The sequence below is a fragment of the Rattus norvegicus genome, chromosome 2, assembly GCF_036323735.1.
Source record: "Rattus norvegicus strain BN/NHsdMcwi chromosome 2, GRCr8, whole genome shotgun sequence".
NCBI classification, from domain to species: Eukaryota; Metazoa; Chordata; class Mammalia; order Rodentia; family Muridae; genus Rattus; species Rattus norvegicus.
Genome location: NC_086020.1, coordinates 81362385 through 81387574, shown reverse-complemented (window position 1 = coordinate 81387574; position 25190 = coordinate 81362385). Strand labels below are relative to the sequence as shown.

Below are 25190 nucleotides of genomic sequence, written 5' to 3'. Positions count from 1 at the left end.
GATGGAAAGATCTCCCATGCTCATGGATTGGCAGGATTAATCCCCATCAAAATACCAATCCAATTGTTCAAAGAGTTAGAACAATTTGCAAATTTATCTGGAATAACAAAAAACCCAGGATAGCTAAAGCTATCCTCAACAATAAAAGGACTTCAGGGGGAATCACTATCCCTGAACTCAAGCAGTATTACAAAGCAATAGTGATAAAAACTGCATGGTATTGGTACAGAGACAGACAGATAGACCAATGGAATAGAATTGAAGACCCAGAAATGAACCCACACACCTATGGTCACTTGATTTTTGACAAAGGAGCCAAAACCATCCAATGGAAAAAAGATAACATTTTCAGCAAATAGTGCTGGTTCAACTGGAGGTCAACATGTAGAAGAATGCAGATCGATCCACGCTTATTCCCCTGTACAAAGCTTAAGTTCAAGTGGATCAAGGACCTCCACATCAAACCAGACACACTCAAACTAATAGAAGAAAAACTAGGGAAGCATCTGGAACCCATGGGCACTGGAAAAAATTTCCTGAACAAAACACCAATGGCTTACGCTCTAAGATCAAGAATCGACAAATGGGATCTCATAAAACTGCAAAGCTTCTGTAAGGCAAAGGACACTGTGGTTAGGACAAAACGGCAACCAACAGATTGGGAAAAGATCTTTACCAATCCTACAATAAATAGAGGCCTTATATCCAAAATATACAAAGAACTCAAGAAGTTAGACGGCAGGGAAACAAATAACCCTATTAAAAATGGGGTTCAGAGCTAAACAAAGAATTCACAGCTGAGGAATGCCGAATGGCTGAGAAACACCTAAAGAAAGCTTCAACATCTTTAGTCATAAGGGAAATGCAAATCAAAACAACCCTGAGATTTCACCTCACACCAGTGAGAATGGCTAAGGTCAAAAACTCAGGTGACAGCAGATGCTGGCGAGGATGCGGAGAAAGAGGAACACTCCTCCATTGTTGGTGGGATTGCAGACTGGTACAACCATTCTGGAATTCAGTCTGGAGGTTCCTCAGAAAAGTGGACATTGAACTGCCTGAGGATCCAGCTATACCTCTCTTGGGCATATACCCAAAAGATTCCTCAACATATAAAAGAGACACGTGCTCCACTATGTTCATCGCAGCCTTATTTATAATAGCCAGAAGGTGGAAAGAACCCAGATGCCCTTCAACAGGGGAATGGATACAGAAAATGTGGTACATCTACACAATGGAATATTACTCAGCTATCATAAACAATGACTTTATGAAATTCGTAGGCAAATGGTTGGAACTGGAAAATATCATCCTGAGTGAGCTAACCCAATCACAGAAAGACATACATGGTATGCACTCATTGATAAGTGGCTATTAGCCCAAATGCTTGAATTACCCTAGATCCCTAGAACAAACGAATCTCAAGACGGATGATCAAAATGTGAATGCTTCACTCCTTCTTTAAATGAGGAAAAAAATAACCTTGGCAGGGAAGGGAGAGGCAAAGATTAAAACAGACACAGAAGGAACACCCATTCAGAGCCTGCCCCACATGTGGCCCATACATATACAGCCACCCAATTAGACAAGATGGATGAAGCAAAGAAGTGCAGACTGACAGGAGCCGGATGTAGATAGCTCCTGAGAGACACAGCCAGAATACAGCAAATACAGAGGCGAATACCAGCAGCAAACCACTGAACTGAGAATAGGACCCCCGTTGAAGGAATCAGAGAAAGAGCTGGAAGAGCTTGAAGGGGCTCGAGACCCCATATGTACAACAATGCCAAGCAACCAGAGCTTCCAGGGACTAAGCCACTACCTAAAGACTATACATGGACTGACCCTGGACTCTGACCCCATAGGGAGCAATGAATATCCTAGTAAGAGCACCAGTGGAAGGGGAAGCCCTGGGTCCTGCTAAGACTGAACCCCCAGTGAACTAGACTGTGGGGGGGGGCGGCAATGGGGGGAGTTTTGGGAGGGGAACACCCATAAGGAAGGGGAGGGGGGAGGGTGATGTTTGCCCGGAAACCGGGAAAGGGAATAACACTCGAAATGTATATAAGAAATACTCAAGTTAATAAAAAAAATTTATTTAACTTTTATTTATACTCCCAATTTTATCCTCCTCCCAGTCCACCTTCTGACTGTTCCATATCCCATACCTCCTCCCTCTGCCACTACCCAATCTCCAAGAGGATGACCTCATCCCACACATCCCCAACCCCACTTGACCTCTCTACTCCCTAGGGACTCCAGTCTCTTGAGGGTTAAGTGTATCCTCTCTGACTGAACCCAGACCCTGCAGTCCTCTGCTGTGTATTTTTAGGAGCCTCTCATATCAACTGGTTTATGCTGCCTGGTCTGTGGTGCAGTATCTGAGAGATCTCAGGGATCCAGATTAATTGACACTACTGGTCCACCTACAGGTTTACCCTCCTCCTCAACTTCTTCCAGCTTTTCCCTAATTCAACCACTGGGGTCAGCAGCTTCTGTCCATTAATTAGTTAGGTGTATCTGCATCGAACTCTTTCAGCTGCTTGTTGGGTCTTTGGAGGCCAGTCATGATAGATCCTTTTTGCAAGCCCTCCACAGCCTCAGTAGTAATGTCAAGACTTGGGGCTTCTCCTGAACTCATTCTGACCCTGGGCCTGTCATTGGACTTCCTTTCCTTCAGGATCTTCTCCATTTTTTCCCTGCAGTTCTTTCAGACAAGAACAATTATGGGCCAGAGTTTTTGACAGTGAGGCAGTGGCAACTCCATCACTCACTTGATGCCCTATCTTTTTGCTGAAGTTGGCTCTACAATTTCCCTTTCCCTACTGTAAGGCATTTCATCTAAGGTCCCTCCCTTTGAGTACTGAGAGTCTCTCACCTCACAGGTCTCTGGTACATTCTGGAGGATCCCACCCCCTACCTCCTGAGGTCGCCTGTTTCCATTCTTAGTGCTGGCCTTCAGGGCTTCAGGTCTTTTCTGCCACCTAATACCTGATCATGTTCCCCTCTTCTCCCTGTCCTCTTTCCAACCCAAGACTCTCCCTCCCTCCTTCCCCCTCCTGTGATTGCTTTCTTTTCTCTCCCAAGTGGAATTAAGGCCCTTCAGTTTACTTACCTTTTTGATTTGTATGGACTTTATCCTTGGTATTCTGTACATTTTTGAGCTAATATCCACTTTTTAGTGAGAACATACCATGCATGTCCTTTTGGATCTGAGTTAGCTCACTCAGGATAATATTTTCTAGTTCCATTTACTTGCCTACAAAACTCAGGATATCCTCTTTCTTAGTATCTGAGTAGTATTGTATAAATGTTTTTGTTATTGTTTTCTTTTACAGTTTATATCTCTAAATGGCTTGCATGTGTGTTTTTAAAATAAATCCTAAGAATTTAAGATATATATATATATACATATATATATATACTTATTCATATTATGTATGAGTAACTCAAGCTGATCTGATTTGTGTAATCTTGAAATGACCATAATTACCCACATAAATATCAAATTACTTTCTACTATGTTCTCATTATTTCTAAGCATAGATGCTCTCTTCAATGCCATTCTTATTTACTGAACACCACTAGGCGTATATTGTGTGCAGGAGAGCTGTCAGCCCTTTAAGCATGTCGTGTATATGAGACATTTGCCTCAAATACTTTCTATCTGAAAACAGCTGGGTTTTCTATTGAATTGGATGGGACTCTGAAAGGTTCTCTTCTGCTCATTAAGGTTTGGTTTAGTGTAATGTTTGTTCAGATTGTACTATGACACTTAATCGTGCTTCTTAACTAGACTGCACTTAGATTCCCAGAGGAGACAAGTGGTGGTGTTTCCAGAGGATCCACTGCCCATAGGAATGGGAGCATCTCTGGAACTGGAGTATCAGACTGATCAGAGAGGAGATAGTAAGCACTAATGTGTGTCTGATCATCTTCCTGATTGCTGCAATGGGATCAGTCAGTCCCCTCAGTATCCTCTTCTGCCATTGTATGTAGTTTCTCCTCAAACTCTAATATGAAATAATCCCTCATTTGCTTCATTCCTAGTATTTTGTCATAATAACAAGAAAAACAACTGCTACAATTATTGGCTGTAAAATACACATGTCACATCCCCTAAAACAGACGGGGTGGGAGGGAACTACAGTTGTTGAACTCCTAATATGTATCTTTACTATGTAAATAAAATGCTAGCCTATGGTTACTTTTCCCTTCACCATTCCACTTTTCAAGGATTTACTACATGCTGTGTGTGTTGTCTGTACTAATGTATCACTTATTTCATAAATTTGTGCGGTAGCTTAAAATACGTAGCTTTCAAAACAATTTGAATATAAGAACAGTAAAATTCCTCACACCTCTGTGCTGCTCCCAACTTTGTGGCTACCTTTTCTTGACATCTGCAGTTGATTGACAAGCTTCCCTACAATTCAATCACACCTAGAAACAGTGTTACTTTATCTGAAAAAAAAAAGGAGTTTTGCAGACCGATGTGTAACCTTATAAGATATACAGGAACTATTTACTTCATTATGTAAACCACAAAACTTGGGTTTCAATAGTAATGGATCATCAGTCCTAAGGAATACAGCACTCTCATGAAGGATATTGGCCAAGTGTAATTATTGTGTAGGTGCATGTAGGACATCTCTGTACCTTCTATTGATTTTTGGTGAACATATGCCTACAATTAAAAATTGGACTGTTTTAAAAATTTAATTTATATGATTTGAGTGAAGAGGATAGGTGACCATTGTTGTCTTGGAAGATGCCCTTGGTTGTCTAGCAATTCCTGAGGTTCCTCATGGAGATCATATTTCCCAGTTGCCATGGTAATACTCCTTAACTAATTACCCAGAGGCTGTGCAGAAATATTCTCTGCTCAGAAACTAATACATTGTGTCTATTTCTAAGTGTGATAAATACCAATGTGTTACATAACAATGAGGCTTCACTTAGATTGAAGAGTCATAGAATAGACTATTATAGAAACTCCTCATTCTTGGCAGGGTTAAGGGTCATATTTTCCCAAACTGTTTCACCAAATATTCCCTAATGTTAGGAATTCTTTTAGTTACAAACAAAAGTATACCTAAAGACTTTTTTTAAAAAATCATCTTTAAAGGGCTGTAATGATTCTAACATGGAGATAGTTAATTTTAAAGGCAAGGTCAAATAATTGTATGTGGTGATAAATAGTATAAACATATGGAAAAATGTAAAACTATATAGTCACTTTGATGATTCCAAATGCCAAGGAAAGGGAAAGAAAAACTTTTGCAGCTGAACTCTTAATAATATACATACTCAAAGATAGAAGTCCAGTTAAGTGAAATAGCACCCAGTACACAAGATAGAGGCTTGGTGTGCTTGGCTTACATACGTAGGAGTCAGTTTTCTTGATGATCATAAATAGAATCTAGTAAATAATTTTCAATGAAGAAATATGATTTGACATAAGGTTGAAAATTATTACTCTGACTGTGGTATGGCGACATCCAGCAAAGAAAAAGGAAAGTAACAAAGGAGTAAATATACTGTTGCTGTAAAATTACAAAAAAAAATGTTGTCGTTTATCCCACACTAGTTCCAGCACCGTAGTGCCCCAAGATATCTGGTAGATATCTTCATCTCAGTCAGCAAAGCCTCTCACCCGCTCTGTTCCACCCCATATCACATTGCCAATGGCTTCTCTCTGAGCCTGGCAACAATGTCTACCCATCTAGTTCCCAAGGCATGTTGCCACCATGTCAATAATATAAATCCCAATTTCCATGGCAGCCTAGTGTCTCCAGCCACTACATACTCTCTTGAACTTAAATTTTCACATGAAAGTACACACAACAAAATAACCTCTCTAATTGATAAGATATAATTGCCAACCTAGACATACAAAGCCCTGTACACATCCATCCCTTAAGAATATTCATAAGAACCTGTAAGTATGCAGAGAGGAATCTCAACATCAGTCTCCATGTTCTCTCCACTGCTTCCTCTGACTTGCTCCAGTCTTCTCCTCTGTCAAAAACTTTTCTCCTGCCCATCCTTCCTTCTCGTCCAATGACAGGCCTCATTTTATCTTGTACCTGCATGACATCCTACAACACTGATCAACTATGAACATATGAATTGAATTTGGGGGATACTGAAGTACCCAGAAACACAGAAAATAAATACATCACGGATAACAGGTATGTAAAACCCAAGTAAAGTTGTATTGCCCTGGAAAACCCATTCTAACTGTATATTCACAGAGAATTTTGGACTACACGAGTGTTTGAATGCCTTCTTAAGCCTGCTATGTGATATTTTCACTTGTAAGTAAATTAGGATAAAGTAAGCTTAGTTTCTTAGAAAAACAAAGAAGAAGAAAATACAGAAATCTTTTACAAAAATCAGGAGATTAATAAAAGCCCAAGACATTGTATTGATGGACACTTACTTTTCAGAGGCCTTTTTTTAATTAAAAGACTTCTTAAAAATTGTTTTTAGAATCTTGCACACAAGTAGTGTGTGTGTGTGTGTGTGTTATCTCTAACTGCTCTCCCATTCTCCCTTCCACTCACTCTCTTCCTTTTGAACTATTATTGCTACACACAGAGAGCAACCCACACACACATACAAATAGCCTGATGAATCCATTTAGTTTGCTCATGTGTCTATAGATTAGGTTTGAAAATTTGAGACTAAACAACCCTTTAGGGGTACCATTCCTAGAAAAGATTGATTCTCCTTCTCTTGGAAGCCTTTAATTTTTTATACCTCTTCGTCTAGGAGTAGAGCCTTGTGAGATTTCCCCTCATTTACCTTGGATTGTCCACTGGTGTTCAGTTATTATCTAGATGACCATATTGTTGAGAGTTGATGGATGTACATTTCTTGGAGCAGATGTCCTGGTCCTCTGACTGTTACATTCTTTCTTTCTTTCCCTCTGCCATAATGTTGGAAATCTTAGATGTTGAGTTGTATTGTAGATGTATCAGCTGGCGTTGGGTACCACATATCAGTTGTTTTCTTTGTTTTGACCAATGGTGGATTGCTATTTGAAGGAAGACTGAGTCAGCCTTTACAGATTTGATAGAGACCACATACTAATGAAAGGAAACTGGAAAATCAGAAAATTTTTGTATCAGTATTCCCAAATAGGTCTTGTTCTTATCTGTCCCTTCCAAACTCAATAACTATCTGATGACCTGCTCTCCACATGTTTCTCATTCTCCATACTTCTTTCATTTTTTCTAAATTTCTTTTTTAAATTCTTTGAGAGACATAAACTCTGTATCTTAGAATTCAAAGAAATCTTTGGTTATATCCCATTAACAATGACATCTTACTGAAGGACTAAGACCAGAGTCATGCATACCTACTTGCTGTCAAGAATGCTTTGGGTTCTCTTGCCTCATAGCTTCTCTTGTATATAATATACATATATCTGTGTATCTTAGAGATAGAGATAGTCTTGTATATATACTCATTTATCTATGTATCTTAGAGATAGAGATAGTCTGTCCTAATATTGGCAAACAAGACCCCAAGAAATCAGTACAACTTTTTATATATTACTACTGCTTTAGAAACTTATTTTTGTCCTTGACCCATGAATTTTATGCTTTCTATTGTCATGCATAAAACTACTGCAATGTAACTTGTTTCCTTCCACATCAATCAGAGCCTTCGCAGTCTGACACTTGTTACCAGGGAAATCTGACTATGGAGGTAGAAGGCACTCTTTCCTTCATCTCATGCTAGACTTGGGACACTTTTCAATATATTCTTGCTGTATTTCATAGGTAAAGTGAGTTTATAAATTTCTCTTCCTCCATTTTTAACAAGAATTCTTCCTACCTCTCATATTTTTTTTCAATTCATTTTTTTTGTCCTTCCTTTAGGGGAATGTGTGTACAGACAGAATGTATCATTGAGAGGTTTGCTACAAAATAAATGAGTAAGGCTTTAAATACCAGTTTTGACTCCAAACAACCAGGTATGCTTGGGAAACAGTTCACTTGCTTTGAATGTTCTGTCTTAAGTTCTCTAAGGAAGTTGCACTTTTATCAGAATTCCTGCAGACTCCATAACTTTGCTTGATTAAAATACTACAATCCTAGAGAGATGGAGTGTTACAAGTTGAGATGTAAAATTATTTTGTTGTATATTAAGGTTATTGATAACACGTGATTCCAAAATTTTGTCTGCCATAATACACTTTTTTTCAGGCTGTTTCACTAAGCTTAGAAGATTGTAAGCCTTCAGAAACCTCAACTTTAAAAATGCAATAACAACTGAATCCCAATGCCAAGCTAATGCCTTTGTTGATTCCTTTACTACACGTGTTGTTTTTAGCTTTCTTTGCTCTGTGTATATAGAAGTTCATGTAACCCTTTCCATGGCAGAACTTGTCATATAGATTCTCTCAAGTTCATTATACCAAGCCATCTGCTACAGAATACACACGTTTTTCTTATCCCCTTAAAGCAGAGTTGTTATTTAACATTTACAATTGTCAAGGACACAAGTGTTATGGATCAAATAAACAGGGAAGAAACATTTTTATTCACAATTATTAAATATTGACCAAGACTATTAATGAAAGTTTTTCACAAATCTGTATTAATAAAAGATAAGAAAGCTATTTTATTATTTTACCTTGCATATAAAATAACAGTTTTCATTAGTATTTTTATACTGTAATCAAAATAGACAACTTATATGTCAAAGGAATAGAAGGCAAGTCTTGTTTTAGAGCAAATGTGAATAGACATGGCTTGGGAACATACATGTAAGCCTCCCAAAATAGAATGTTCCAGTGGAGTTTTATTGTAACAGAACAAAAGGAATTGTAAATCAATCTGCCTAATACATACATTGGTGGGTACATCAAATAAGGGGGCTACAGCAAGAAGGGGGAATCTATTCTGTAGTTTAGATGCTATCTGATGACATTCTTAACTTTTTGGGTGGCTAGAATCTAGTGGTCCATTAAGTTAATAGACCCCAAAAGGTTTGATTCTATTAGTCATAGGATGTTAGGTCCAACATAGTGATGGGCAAGAAATGATTGTTCAGGACCCCAAAAATAGCCCAAGGTAAGCTAATCAGACTCTGGGTCTGCACCATTCCAACATGTACTTATCAGTGAAGTCCTAATCAGGCAATCAGCATATATGCATATGTATATGAACACCATGCACACACACATACACACACACAGACACACACACACACACACACACACACACACACACACACACACCAATATTTTCCAAATATACACTATAAAGTAGAGAGCTTTTAAGAACTTAAGGATCTAATATGAAAGTAACATAAGGGTTCTGTGGGAAAGAAGGTCAGCTTGATTAGGCCATCTGTCTGCTAAGTGGCACTTTAGAACCCTGCTCTCCCTGGAGACTGGCCACTGGAGACACTATCTTTCTGAATAATTATATTCTGAAGACATAGCTTCTAAGTCCTTGAGAGAAACATTTCCTGGGTTGTAAAACTGACAAGAGGCTGAGAGAAAATTAACACCTCAAAGGAGCAGGGAAAAATGTAATTACTAGTTTCCAGAGTGCTAAAGGAAACGAAAAGTCAGTCTCAGGGCCACTGGATAAGCTGTTTAAAGACCAGAAATGCTGAGAGGACCCTGTCCAAAGATCAAATAGGCTGAGAGGAACCTGGGCACTATTTCCCCAAATTTCTGCTTTTTACTTGTTTGTCTTGAGCAAAATATTATGAAGGTTAACAAAACCTGACAGCAAAAGCTATAGCATGAACACAGTTATATTAATTTAATTTAAGTCTAGTATCTTACATGGGTGATAAAGATTGCTTTTGGCATTGGAATCCTGGTTTAGGACAACATTTAACATATTCATGTTAGATCAACAGTACATATAGTGTACACATATAATCCTAAGCTCTTTTAGGACAATGTAGTATTTCCTAAATGTTTTCTATACACTTAAGAATGTGCACAAGGAACCTCGATCACCTGACAAGACAGAATATGAGCTAACTACATACATAAATTATCATTAACTGAGTGTGAAGGTACATGCACACAATTTATTTGAAGGTGAAGTAAGGAAAGACAAAAGGAAAGTGGGCATAGGAAGAGTAAGAAAAACATTAAGATCACCTAGGATAGAGTAAAGCTAAGGTCAACGTCATGTAGTAGTGTTCAGTCCAGACTTTTTCGAGGCAATTGTCAGGTGGCACCACCCTGTTTGGGTAATTGAACTGCCCAAGAGCTCTTGTGAGAAGTCATTAGGTAGTAAGAGTGCTTCAAATAAAAGCCTTACTGCTTAAGCTAAGCACATATCCTTAGTCACTGACTCCTTACAGTAGCTATGGGAGACCAACTAGGCAATTAGGTACAGGCACAAGAATCTAGATCAAAAGAAAAAAATGTGGTGTATAAAGAAGGTTTATAAACATAGTTTGATTATTTAAACTGGTTAGGTCCTATTTCCTGTGTGCTACAGAGGCTGCTGTCTAAAAAGTTACCAGTGTCTTGGGGCTTTTCATTTCTCAGAGTCAAAGAGCTATCATACAAGTATGAGAAAAACACATCTGTTTGAGGAAACAGATATGTTGAGCTGCCCTCCCTTTCAGACAAGCATCTCTTGTAACTTAGGGTTTTTGACTTGGTGGCCCTTTAAAAATGGTGATGTATGTCAGTCACCTCATTAGAATTTAAGGAAAAAAAGTAGTTGAAACCATTTCTGTCTAAATCTCTTTTGAGTCATGACTTTCTACCAGGTTTTTTCCCCATTAATTGGGTTTAAGAAGATGCATATTTCAATTTCAAGTTAATAAAAGGGATGGATGTTTAAAAAGCCACAAGAAGCAACCAGAATTAAATGCCCAGCAAAAGCTTTTTTGACATGTCTAAGAAATTTTAACAGAGTTCACTTAGAGAGAGTTCAGCCGTCCTGAATTAAGAGTGAATTCCTGACTGAATTAAAAAAAGTGGGTCATTCATTTTGATAAGCCCCCAGGCAAGAATTGATAAATTTCCTTTTTAATGGTCACACTAAGTGCAGTCTCACTGCTCTGCTTCATTTAATCAGTGAAGTAAGCCCATGTCTCAATTTCCCCAACCTACTTGGCTCACATTCTGCCTGGTCCTAGATTGGAAATCCTGTGTCTGGTGGCAGTTAGGAGAGCTTTTCCGACCTCAGCTCCTGGTGTCAAACCCACAGCTGGAACTAGGTTACCTCACATGACTTATGAGTCTTTTAAAGGCAGAGATTCCTCTGACTTGAGGAAAAAGGAAAGACCAGAAGCACAGGAATGAACCCAGACACTGTCTGTAATTTCTGAGATGGTAAGAGACATGTGCAAAGGACAGTAAGTGGCCTGAGAAGGACACTTCACTTGACAGCCTCTAAGAAAATAGACAAGTCAAACATATGGCTGCAGAGACTAAGTTCTAACAGTGACATGAATGATCTTATAAGCACAGTCTTTCCTAAGAACCTGCAGCTCTTAAAACATTCATCCTGCCAACTTTTATTTATTCTGACCTTATAAGAACCTAATCAAGAACCCATCTGAGGCATCCTCGACTTGTGCCCTACAAAACTCTGAGATAATAAATGTATAACCATTTGAGATGCTAATTTCATGGTATTTGTTAAGCAGAAATCTAAAAGCAAAAGAATGCAAACCAGAAACCTGAATTATGACAGAGTAGCCCCATATTCACAGGGGATGTGCTCTACTATCTCCACCGAAGGGCTAAAATCACAGCACATTTATGCACTAAGATGCATAGAGTAGCTTCTTTTTGTCATATTTGAGTTGCATGGTTCCCTACTCTTGTTGTGTTAGAGTCATTGTTAAGTAAAATAGGATAACATGAATTGAAGCACTCTGGTTCATACAATTGATCTCCTAACCTGAGACACTTACTAAGCAGCTCAGAGTTCAACTCCTATGTTTCATATTATGCTGTTAACATTTCCATCTCTTATTTTTAGTAACATATAATGTGAGAATGAACATCTTAAGTGGAAAAAAATCAATATACTATGAAACAACATCTAACGATATCAATCTCTATGATACTACTGACTCTAGGACTTGTTTTGAGGATTGACAATATCAAATTTGCAAGATTTTCATGACAGCAGAGCAGGTGACATGATTGGCATCCAAGAGATAGCTTACCATGATACAGAGCTCCTGGGTTCACGGATAGGATCTGTGAACTCAGTTCCAGTCCTACCAGCTACTTTCTTTGTAGCCTTGAGTGCCATCTTTATTCTTTCTGGGACATTTTCTTATCTGTAAAATTCAGAGAAATTATACTACCTCATAGGAAATATTTAAAAATATATACTTTGGAGGCCAGCAGTGGTACCACCCTTTAATCCTAGCATTTGGAGGGCAAGTCAGGTGAATCTCTCTGAGTTCAAGGCTAGTCTGGTCTACAGAGTAAGTTCCTGGACAGTCAAGGCTACAAAATGAATCCTTGTCTTGAAAAACAATAAAATAATAATAATAAATACTTAGGATAGTCTCCGGAAACACAGTGAAGAGCTAGCAATCTCCTCTATAAACTTTACAACCTTAGTCATGACGGAAAAACTGCTCAATGCTAGACAGGGCTGCATTAACAACACACTGCAGTGTGCTCAATTACAGCCAACTTTTCTACTTTCAAACACGTGGTTTAAGAAAAAATTGTAGAAATCATATTTAGTGCTACATAAATGTTTATATAACCTATTTTAAACACTGGTTTATGTTTTAAATATAAAAATTACTTTACTCTCATGTTTTGTTGTGGTTGTCGTTTGTGGGTTCAAAAATCATTTTCTCTGTCTTCCCGGTCTTTGGTGGGAAATTTCTAGTATTTTTTGAGGTAAAGGTTTTGAACTTGACTGTCTCCTGATTGCTGTCTGATGGATGCAATAAGCCTGTTTTAGTGTTGGGGGGCATGCTTGCAATGGGGGCCGTAGGAGAGTCAGAGGGGAAATAAGGAGTGAGTATAATCGCAGTCCAGTCTACATCTATATAAAATTCTCAGAGAATAAGTAAAACATTATTAAAATGAAAAAGGAGCTTGTCATGTGAGATTTAATAGGATTAACTCTACTAGGGCTTCTTGGAGCCCTAGACTAGATGAGTAGTTAGCACTGACTTCTACTGGACATCCAGCATATTAACAGAGCAGAGTTCAGGCAAGCCTCCTGAACTCCTATCTAGACTTCTTGTGCACTTTTTATTGTCCTAACGCTCTCATGTTTTATTTCTAATTTCTCTTTCCTGTTGCTGCCATAAGACTTTAAGTTCTAGCATCAGCTTAACAAAGCCAGTGCAGCTTCTCAAAGAACTGTTATTCAAACTGTGGTGAGGAGAACTGAATTCTTTTGGGGGCACTGAGGGAGGATAGAATTTATTTGGCTTACATTTCCATATTGCTTTTCATCACCAAAGGAAGTCAGGATAGAAAGGAACACAGGACAGAATCCTGGAAACAAGGGTTGATGCAGAAGCCATGGAAAGGTGCTTTCTTATAGAAACCAGGATTACCAGTCCAGGTATGGCTCCATCCATGATGAGCTAAGCCTGCCCCCATTGATTGCTAATTGAGAAAATGCTTTACAGCTGGATCTCAAGGAGGCATTTTTCTTCCTTTTTCTTTTTAATTATCCTTAACCTTTTCTTTTTACAGTCCAGTCATTGGTGGGGTCAGGGTGAGCAAAAATGGGATGAGGAACTGTCTGAGGGCGGGCCAGGAGGAGAACTGAATTCTTAAGCATGGGACTGAATTGAGAGAAACACCAAATTCCACAAAAATATAAGAGGGTATTTCTGAGTAAGTCTCTGTGAAAGTAGTTCACAGAAAGGAATGTAGAATGGTCAGATAGGGAAGGTATGACTCCATTCTGGTTTTAAGAGAGGCAAAAAGGAAGATGTGAAGAGTGGGCAGGGGATTGGTTTTTCCATCATCTGATGTTAAAGTTCTCTGCGTCATTGACACTAAGACGAAACTGAAGTGTGGGTCAAATTGACAGCCCTTCTCTCTCTCTCTCTCTCTCTCTCTCTCTCTCTCTCTCTCTCTCTCGCTCTCTCGCTCTCTCTCTCTCTCTGTCTCTCTCTCTCTCTCTCTCACACACACACACACACATACACACACACACACACAAACACATACGAACTTTTAGAGGCAAGAGGTTAAGAGGATCATGAATGATGGGGTTATGTTGTAGAAGGTCTGAGAAGTATTAATCTGTATCCATAGTTACCAACAGGAAGAACAGAGGTCAGGCTCAGTTAGTCAATGGATGCTGCCACTTACGCCATTCCCTTATTCATGCAAAAGCTGTGCATGTGCTACTTCTCTTAATATAAAATGTAACTTTGAAGGGGATATTATGAGCTAGAAGCTAAATATTTTAGAGATAAGCCTTAGAAATCGGGGGGGAGGACAGGGAGGAGGTATGGGATGTGGAACAGTCAGAGGGTGGACTGAGAGGGGAATAAAATCTGGAGTGTAAAAATGAATACAAAATTTGAAAGAAAAGTTAATTTGGAGACTTTACTCTTGAATGCTCGATATAATTGTGTGCATTGTACAGTGCATGCTATTAAGCATTCAATATACATGGTTACTCTACCAGGGTCAAAGAGCAGGAGCAATAGAGAAAGAAAGAAAGATTACTTTGGAGAAGTGGGTTGATGTGTATGTTTATGACTGGACTGTAAAAAGAAAAGATGAAAGATAATTAAAATGAAAAAGAAAAGGAAAAATGCCTCCTTAAGATCCAGCTGTAAAGCATTTTCTCAATTAGCAGTCAATGGGTGCAGGCTCAGCCCATCAGGGTGGTTTAAAAAGTCTCTGAATGTTTAATTCTGCTACAATACCATTTTTTCTTTTTACCCCATATAACAAATGAATATAATGTCTCCAAAAAAGGAAAGAAAGAAAGAAAGAATTCAGAAATAAAAAGGACTGACTGGGGGCATGGATTATAAGAAAAGTTGGAAGGAAATGTCCATAACATCATATAAGATGCATGCATCTATCAAGGAGGGTGGAAAGAAATTAAAATAAAGATGTTGCGAAGGATAATGAAGATTATTCCTAGAATACAATAAAATACTTTTCCCAACACAACTTTTAAGTCAAAATAAGCTCAATGTCACTATTAATTTCAAGGCTACAGATAATGTCTTACAACAAGGTTTTTGAAACTACAGAATAGTAAATATGATATTTGGTAAAATGAGAAACCAATGTTGAATTATCCAAATGCTTACTCACTTTAGACTGAAGCAAGGTTATTGCTGTGAGAGCCTGGTGTTAAACATGAAATCATTTTTCCGTGTTACTTTAAGTTAAGAAAGTATGGCAGGGGAACTCTGGCATGTGCTGCTATTCTCATCTGCGTATCATGAGCAGGTCCAGGGTGAAGGTGAGCTTTAGCCTGCCTCAGCAGCAGGATCAAAGTGAGGCTGCAGATGACTGAAAGATAGACAATTTATAAATTTGATAACATGGGCAACTAAGAGAAACAGATTGACAGTCAGCTTGAGTTAAGTACCCACAAGGCTGTGCTTCTTATTGTCCCCTGAGACACAAAGCAAACAAGAACCCGTGCATGAACCTGCTGATGGATGAGGAGTTTGCGACTTCAATTTGTCAGTAACTACCTTGAAATATCCCGGGGATTGTTTTTTTTTCTCTCAATGGTAATAAAACAGACAAGAAACAGCTTACTGAAACACACGAAAAAGAGGGTACAAAGATCTCTGTGGCTTGAGCTCTACAATTGATGTGTAATCTTAAATAAGTTATCTTAAAACATTATTCTGATTTCAGCTTAGTAACAAAAGAGTGTCATCACATTCAAGAGGACATTATGGGAAGGCCATACATCAATTTTAGACAGGTATTTAAGTTGGGCACTCATTATTCTATGATGAGGTCAAAAGTAGTAAATCACATTTCCACTCTGCTATAGAGATGATGTAAAACACCTATTAGCTCTTTATGACCCTGAGTGTAGAGAAAAGAAGAGAGCAGCAAGCACTACTATTGAACAGGATGACGGTCATCATTCAGCACTGTCCTGGTGATTCCCAAGTGCTCATAAAACTCGAGACATGCATCATGCTGACCAGAACCTTGCCTGTTAGGATGATCAGCAGGAAAAGGGTCCACGTAAGATGCTTCTATCTTCTAACATACAGGATAACTTCTTTTGTGATATAATCTGCATTATAAAATTTACCATTTTAGAATATGCAGCCCAGTTGGATACATGTAAATCTTCAGAAATTGTCCAACAATCTGTCTAATTCCAGAACATCACTACAAATTATCAGGATGAGGCAACTAGTGTGGACTTTAGCAAAGAGTCGATAATTGAAAGCCCAATCACATTGTGTAATGGAATGCAACCAACAGGGAGATGTGTACTCTTTATAAAAGGAGAAAAAATTCACCAAGGACAATGATATAATCCAGGTAATTACAGCCCCCAGATATTTAATAGCACTTGCTATAGGTCTAATGACCAGATCAGCCATGAAGACAGAAAACATATTCATTGTCCTTGACTTCAGTAGCTAAAGGTTAAAATCACTTCCAATTCATAGCCAGCCATTGTTGAATTAGCCTGTAAACTCATTCTAATATATTCTTTTTCAACTTATATAAAGATTCATTCTATAAATTCTGTTACTCTAGAGAACCCTCATTAGTACATCCATCCTCATGTGCACTTATTTGTTGTCAGTTCTTTCCAAAGTCCCTGTGCTCACACAGAAGCACGCACAACTTTCCTAGCTCCAAAATTAACAACAGAGAAAATAACAATATTTGGAAAGGTAGCAACTTCAGTTTTCTCAAATGTTCTCTAAATCTTTGTCTCAGAGAAAAAAAACAATAACTATTGTGGTGGTTTGTATATGCTTGCCCCAGGGAGTGGCTACATTAGGAGGTGTAGCCTTATTAGAGGAGATGTGTCACTGTGAGTGTGGGCTTAAATACCCTCAACCTAGCTGCCTGGAAGAGAGTCTCCTCAAAGCAGCCTTCAGATGGAGACAGAAAACTCTCAGCTCTACCTGTACCATGCCTGCCATCATGCTGACATGTTCCCACCCTGAGGATACTGGACTGAATCTCTGAACCTGTAAGACAGAACCAACTAAATGTTCTTTTTTATAGGAGTTGCCTTGGGTATGGTGTCTGTTCATAGCAGCAAAACCCTAACTAAGACAGAAGTTGGTACCAGGAATTGGAGTACTGCTGTGATAGGCCTTCCCATGTTTTTGTTTGGAAGAATGTGGATTTAGGGACTTTGGATTTGCAAAGACATGGGATGTGTTTTAAGTGGGCCATCCTAGTGAGAATATGAAAGACTTTGTTGCTGTGAATGATTTGAACTGTGCAGACTTGGCCGAGGGATGTTTCATTGGAGAATAACATCATTATGTGGTGTAGAAAATGTTTTTGTAGTATTTTGATGAAGAACATAGATAGTATTTGCCCTTCTCTGAAGAGTTTGTCTGAGGCTAAGGTGGAAAGACTCCAATTAATTGTATTGACAAAGGAACTCTCAGAAATGCCAATCATAGACTTTGTTCTCTGGTTAAGTCTCATGAAGAGCATCTTTTTAATTTTATTTATTTATTTATTTATTTATTTATTTATTTATTTATTTATACACTCCAGACTTTATTCTTCTCCCACCCCACCCCTGCCAGTGATCCACATCCTATACCTCCTTCTTGTCACCCTGCACTCTCCTTTCCCCCATCTCCACATCCCCACAAGGATGTCCCCACTCCATCAAACCTCAAAACTTCCTCAGGCCTCCAGCCTCTTGAGGAGTAGGTGCATCTTCTCTGACTGAACCCAGATCCATAAGTCCTCTGCTGTATATGTGTTGGAGGTCTCATCTCAGCTGCTGTATGTTGGCCTGGTTGGTGATCCAGTGTCTAAGAAATCTCTGGGGTCCAGGTTGAGACTGCTAGTCATCCTACAGGGTCACCCTCTTCCTTAGCTTCCTCCAGCTTTTCCCTAATTCAACAAGAAAGTCAGTAGCTTCTGCTCATTGCTTGGACACACATATCTGCATCTGACTCTTTCAGCTGGTTTTTGGGTCTTTTGGAGGGCAGTCATGTTATGTCCCTTTATGTGAATGCCCCATAGCTTCAGTAATGGTGTCAGGTCTTGGTGCCTCTCCTTGAACTGGAATCCACTTTGGACCTGTCACTGGACCTTCTTTTCTTAGGCTCTTCTCCATTTCCATCCCTGCATTTCTTTCAGACAGGAAGAATTATGGGTCAGAGCTTTGACTGTGGGATAGCAATCCCATCCCTCACTTGATGCCCTGTCTTTCTGCTGGGGGTGGATTCAATAAGTTCACTCTCCCCCTGTAGGACCTTTCATCTAGCCCCCCCCCCCCACACACACACACATACACACTTTGAATCCTAAGAGTCTCTCACTTCCCATGACTCTGGTATATTCTAAAGGGTCCTCCCAACCTCCTTCCTCCCGAAGTAACCTGTTTCCATTGTTTCTGCTGGCCCTCAGGACTTCATTTCTTATCCCCCACCCAATACCAGATCAAGTTCCCCTCTACCCCACCCCCCTCTCCTTTCCCTTCCCCTTCCTTCCTTCCCTTCCCACTTCTTGTTGCTTTCTTCTCCCTTCCAAGTGGAACTGAGGCATCCTCACTTGGGCCCTTCATGAAGAACATTTTAAACAGGCATAGCAAGCTGTGAAATTATATATATATATATATATATATATATTAAAGGGGCTACAGGAAGTGAAATGGAGCTGAATCCTGTGTTCAAGGGTATTAAATTGAATTAAGGAATTGAGGGAATGGTGAACTTGGAACAAGATTCCACCCAGCAAAGTTTGGGTCCAGGTTTGGCAGAACAAGCCTTTAATCCAAGGAGGCAAAGGCAAGCAGTTCTCTAAGTTCAAGGCCAGCCTTGAGCAGAGCAGATTCTAGGTGAAAAAAAGCTTAAGTCCTAGCAAGGTGGTAGGTGCCTTTAATCCCAGCATTAACAGGAGACAGAGCCATGGAGATCTTTGAGTTTAAGATCAGTCTACAGGACAAGTTCCAGGAAAGCCAAGCTTAGGCAGTGAAGGAGTTGGTAAACAAAGGTGGTGATAATGTAATAAAATAGGAGGGGGCATGTTCTACCCCAGCAAGCAGCAGAACTCTGAAGCTTTGGCTATGTGGCTCTGGCTTTAAAGTCAAGAACAGAGTGGACTATTGGTACAATTGATGCTAGTTAGCTGGGGCTAAGAAATTAGCAATAACTAAGAAGAGACCAGCAACATTGAGAAAAAAAAAATCTGAGACGAGTGCTTTCCGGGAGCATAAAGAAGCTGTTCCAGAGATAGTCAAGGTTGTACCTTATCCTGCAGCTGAAATTGGTAATGTTTAAGAATCACCCAGGTTTTGAAGGTATGAAGGAGTTCTGAAGAGCAGCTGAGGCTTGGCTCCGTGAGAGGCCAGAGAAGGCCATTGGTGAAGGTGCAGCCTCAGCTGCAGTTGATGACCCAAGACATGCAAAGAAGTTAAGGCTTAGCACCATGAAGAGAGTCTATGAGAGGCTATTGGTGAAGCTTAGCTGCAGCAGAACACCCCAGTGTGTTGGAGATGCCAGTTCAATGGGATGATCACCACTAGCAGCAGTGGAGTGGAGTCAACCAGAGTATAAAGTGTTACAGAGAGAAGAGCTGGAGCATGACACAAGCCCTTTGGAGGAACCCAGAATATCATGTGTGGATCCCAGACATTGGAACAGGAAGCTGCATCATTGAAGTTGCCTTGGACACCCCATGATATTCAAGATGCCCAAGCTGTGGGCTATCTGCTGATAGGGAGTGGAACCAGCCCAGGAGAAAGAAGTTTGTTGCAGTCAATAAAGATGAAAAAGGAGTTGGAAATCTGAAGACCACTTTGACATCAGACATGGATGCACATGAACCTCATTGCTTGGATGCATTACTGCTTGTTCCTGCCTTGCTTTGGGGATTACAGTTAAGTGATTAGATGAATCTCAGAAGAGACCTTAAGATCTGGACTTTTAACATTGTTGAGACTGCTATAGACTAAGGGAGCTTTGGAAGTTGGACTAAATGTACTTTTTATTATGCTATGAATGGAGAGTTGCCTTGGTCATGGTGTCTGTCCACAGCAGTAAAACCCCAAGATAACTACTAAAAGTGATCCAGGAGATCTTGCCTCATCCACTCCTTCCACTGCTATTCCTCTGGTTGTTTATAGTCTTGAGTTCCTCAGTTTTTCATCTCCAGAAAGCTCATCCTAGTTCTCTCACTGATGGTTGAGTTCACTGCATCCAATTATCTTTAGGTATTTTCACAACCTGGCTCTGTTCATGCAGTATCCTCCTCCATAAGGACCACAGGACTCACTACCTAATTCTCAGGTTTCCGTTAATTGCTTCTTTTTTGGTGAGACTTTCTGCCACAATTCTCCCACAAAATACATTTTCTCCCTCCAGAGAGTCAGTTCAATCTGCGGAGTAGTATCCTGCTACACCAAAATTTCATTCTCATATTGAAACTAACTATATTTACACACACACACACACACACACACACACACACACACACACACAAGATACGAAGAAGACATGAAGCCCAGTGTAATAAAGTTTTCTAAAGAGAACAGCACAAATTTGATAAGCAATATCTTAAAAAGCATGTGCAAAAGTACAAAAGAGACTGGCACTGGTCTTCATTATGGCAATGAGGTTCATGTGCATCTTCTTGTTCAGTGGCTTAGAAAATGATGTGCATGACTTTAACCTCCTGTCTGTGCCAAAGTGAGGGACATCCAGGTTTTCACATCAGCTTGACTCAGGTATTGAGTCGAAGTGGAGATGGCTCCTTATGCAAACTGCTAGCAATCGAATGTCAAAAATGAAAGCAGGCACTCTATATAGCACCTTTCCAGGATTTCATCCTCATCTAAAACAGGATTTACATACAACTATAGCAGCAGCAACAGCAGCATTTTTCTTAGTGTATATAGAATGCAAGTAGTGTGGAAAAGACCAAAAATGCTTCTCTGGTTATAGTTGAATCCAATTATCTCTACTCAAATAGATCCAGGTGGCAGTGGTCACAGCACACATTCCCTGTTACCCACCCCAATGTTCTGGGTTCCCTAATGAAATGCACACGCACACGCACATACACATGCACACTCACAAACCCAGCCTTTATACCTTTATATGCCTTAAACTGCTCAATGGCTGGCCCACTTCCTAAACTCCACGTGGCTGATCCACTCTCCGTTATTCCCACATTATTACTTATAAAATCTATATTTCATCTGTGCTGCCCTAGACCCAGTCAGGGAGCCCTCTTGGCACTGCCTTCCCCCTCCACTCCCCCGCTCCTCTTGGTGTCTATGTTCCTTGCCCTGCAGCACCTTTTACAGGCACAGTGTCTTTCTTCCCTGGCATCATGACTCTCTCTTCCTCTCCTTCCTTATCTTTGGTCCCTTCCTTAGGAATCCTAAACTCCTGCCTCTGTCTCCCTGTCCACCAATTGACTGTTGACATCTTTATTAACCAAGCAGAACCAACTTGGGGAGGGACACTGCAAACATTTTTGGGGAACCTAATTAGCATCAGAATACAAGTCAGCTATATCTGATGTGTATGTGCTATGCTAGATCATGGTCCTTAAACAGTACTTGTCAAGGAGTGAATTTGCAGTCGTAGCCGTGTTGATAAATAAACTCATCTGCATGATAAATTTCTTGGATTTCGTAGGAACTAAACATTTATTGAAAGAATGACTACACTGAAATATCTGACAACAAAGCATTTCAAATGCTCTCCTCTAAAATAAGAAACTCTTAGAAAGAATGCATGCATCCTAACCACTTCTCTATCAGACAAATTAAATCTTTGGAAAATTGGTACTCCAAGTGGATTAGCATTATTTATAGCAAATTTGCATGCAAGTGCATGTAAGCTGTTTTTCAACAACCCTATAAATATTACGATGTATAGATTTTTTTAACTCAAATTAATATTATCCCATAAAATCTCGAAATTAATGGGGCAGCCATTTTGAAGTTCCACAGTCTTTGGATGTTGCAAGTCCCAAACTTCTAACACAGAGAATTATTTGGTCAGTGTTCATGAGCTCACACACATCCCTGATGAACCTAAGGCCAGAAAATTCTTCAGACACAGCAATACTATGGCTGATTTTTAAAATTTTTAAATTTATTGTCATCAAAACCTATCTTTTTAAAAAAAATAGCTGTGACCATGACAGATTCTAAAATACACAGCAATATTTTTGTCTGGAATCATTTACTCTTTGAAAAGAAATAATAAATCCTATTAGAAAATGTTTCAATTTAAAAACATCTTGTTGATGTTTCTTCAGTTTGCTGCTTCAGAATCTTATGCTGTGTGTCAATTTTATTTTTAAAACTTAAGTTCTATGGTTATAACTTTAAAACTTTTAATATTTATTTATTATAATTGCTGCCTTACAGATTGTGAGCTTAATTATCTGTAATGAACAATGATTTAAAATATGAATATATGACCCTTAGAAAGGAGTTTTAATTTATAACCTAATGTTACTTTTACTTGCAATCTATTAAAATCCAGGATCCCTGAAGTTTATTGCTAAACTATAGATTTGTGTGAGAAGAGAGAGGTCTTAGACAGGAACAAAATCTCACAATGAATTGTTTATGTTCCTGTAATATAGCAAACTCTAAAACACACAGAAATAAAATATACTGAAGACACTTAAACCAGGTTTATAACCCTGCCATTTCTCTTATTTATGAATAAATAACTGTGATATCTGCTTATTGTATATTTCACTGGAAGATCTTTTTATTTCTTTTTTTTTTTTTGGATCTTTTTTTTTTCGGAGCTAGGGACTGAACCCAGGTCCTTGCGCTTCCTAGGTAAGTGCTCTACCACTGAACTAAATCCCCAGCCCCCTTTTTATTTCTAATATAGGGAATTATATTCTTACTGACTTGAGTAGCAGAAAAGCAACGACAGAAATTCTTTACAGGAAGAACAAATGAGGACATAGTCCCTAGCAGTCCACTGAAAGATGTCATTTAAAGCTCTTCTTCAATGATGGTGTTTAAAATTCTGAAGGTGTCATAAACTCTCAGAATGTCAGCCCCAAGTTCTAGAACTTAAGTGTTGTCATCCATGGATTCTTAGTATCTAATGTAAGGGGGTGACCAGGTCTTTCATCTCTATAACCATAAAAATGTGTTTTTAGTATTTGACAAATATCCTTTTGTTGCCCACACCAGAGAGATTTAACTCTCAAATCATAATGCCAGCATTTTACAACAATAGATAGCTTTCGCACTTCCCATCCTTTAGCAAGTTTTCTGAAATAATCTTTCCCTTACAAATATATCCAATATATCAGTCTTGCCTATGACCATGCCAAGCAGCTGATAGGGAGAGATAGTAAATGAAAGAAAGTAATAGTTGAATGTAGGTAATAATGTGTAGTTGGAGAACTCTTACATCTCCATAAATCTTATCTGTGATGGACATTATTAGGTCATCCCACTGATGAGCCAACCTCACATGCACAGAGAATCACAATCTCCATCACAAACAACTCTGAGAGGCAAAACAGGACCTCATCAGAGACCAAGACTGAGTTAAGTCAGCATTTTGTCAGCCCTTTTGAATGTTTTAAAATCTTGTCCAACATGTTAAAATTGAATTCTCAGTCTTTTCACTGCACTTGAAACTATATCCAACTTATCACCTGAAAGTGCTTTAGGAGGTCAGGCAGCTTCTGGCAGACACCCTCTCCATCTCTGCGTACCATACATGAACCTTTCTGTGTCTTCTCACACTTTTGGCTCACTCACTATCCCTACCAGAATCGTCATTTACTCCTTCTTATCCAGATGGGAGCAGGCTTCCAGAATATTGTGTCTAATTCTACATTCATAAAAATATGTAACATTAGTCAACCTAGTTGCTTAAGTTATCATGTTTATTCCCTTTTTCTTATCTACTATGCTCTAAAATAAAACCTAGAAAGATTACTTCTTCATTGAAATCTCTCAGGTCCCTACAAAAAGGAGTGAAATTTGCATGCATGTTTAATTTCCACTGACTTTAATCCCATAAAAACATACGTGTGTGTGTGTGTGTGTGTGTGTGTGTGTGTGTGTGTGTGTCTGTCACAGGCTTAGTTATAAATATGATATATTATATTTATGTTCTTAGTTATATATAACAATATATACTAGCATTGTATTTTATCTTTGTTGGTTAAGACAGAATATATGGTAACTGAAAGAAAATAAAATGAGAGGATAATCTCACTAGATGCCAAAAAAGCTTTTGACAAAATCTAACATGGCTTCCTGCTAAAAGTCTTAGAGAGAGTAGGGATGCAAGGTATACAACTAGACACAAAAAAGCAATATACAGCAAGATAATGAACACCAAAATAAATGGAGAGAAATGTAAAGCATTTCTACTAAAATCAGAGACAAGGCTATTCACCCCTCTATACATCTCTTCGATATAGTCCTTGAAGTTGTAGATTGAGTAGTAAGACAACTAAAGAATCTCAAGGGAATACAAATTGGAAAGGAAAAAGTCAAAGTATTACTATTCACAGGTAATATGATAGTATACATACATGACCCCAAAAATTCTAGCAGAGAACTCCTCTAGCTGATAAACACCTTCAGCAAAATGGCTGGATAAAAACTTAACTCAAATCAGTAGCTCTCCTCCACATAAGAAAAACTGGGCTAAGAAAAACTTTAGGGAAAGAAGAACCTTCAAAATAGCCACAAGTAACATAAAATATTTTGGTGTAACTCTTAATCAAGCAAATGAAATACCTGAACGACAAGAATGTCATGTCTCTGAAGAAAGAAACTGAGGAAGATATCAGAAGGTAGAAAGGTCTTCAATGCTCCTGGATTGGTAGAATGAACATAATGAAAATGACCATTTTACCAAAAGCAATCTACAGATTCCATGCAGTCTCCATTAACATTCTAACACAATTCTTCACAGACTTTGAAGGAACAAACATATAGAAAAACAAAAAAGCCCAGATAGCTATAATGATCCTGAACAATAGAGGAACTTGTGTAGGTATTATTATCCCTGACTTCAAGCTGTAC

The 25190-nt window shown here is 38.9% G+C and overlaps 2 long non-coding RNA genes across 4 annotated transcripts; both read right to left on the bottom strand.

The window, feature by feature from the left end:
* Nucleotides 1–2093: 2093 nt before the first annotated feature.
* On the bottom strand, nt 2094–15478 carry LOC134485867 (uncharacterized). Of its 2 annotated transcripts, none has more exons than XR_010064160.1 (2): nt 15281–15478; nt 2094–7108 (listed from the first exon to the last, which is right to left on the bottom strand). It is a non-coding gene; the product is annotated as an uncharacterized LOC134485867 (long non-coding RNA). The 2 variants fall into 2 exon arrangements; XR_010064159.1 differs by having other exon boundaries at nt 2094–7042.
* Nucleotides 15479–16145: 667 nt separating this feature from the next.
* On the bottom strand, nt 16146–23142 carry LOC102551226 (uncharacterized). 2 transcript variants are annotated; one of them, XR_005500761.2, is made up of 3 exons: nt 23040–23142; nt 17819–18277; nt 16146–16232 (listed from the first exon to the last, which is right to left on the bottom strand). It is a non-coding gene; the product is annotated as an uncharacterized LOC102551226 (long non-coding RNA). The 2 variants fall into 2 exon arrangements; XR_010064161.1 differs by having other exon boundaries at nt 17819–18043.
* Between the last annotated feature and the right edge of the window lie 2048 nt (nt 23143–25190).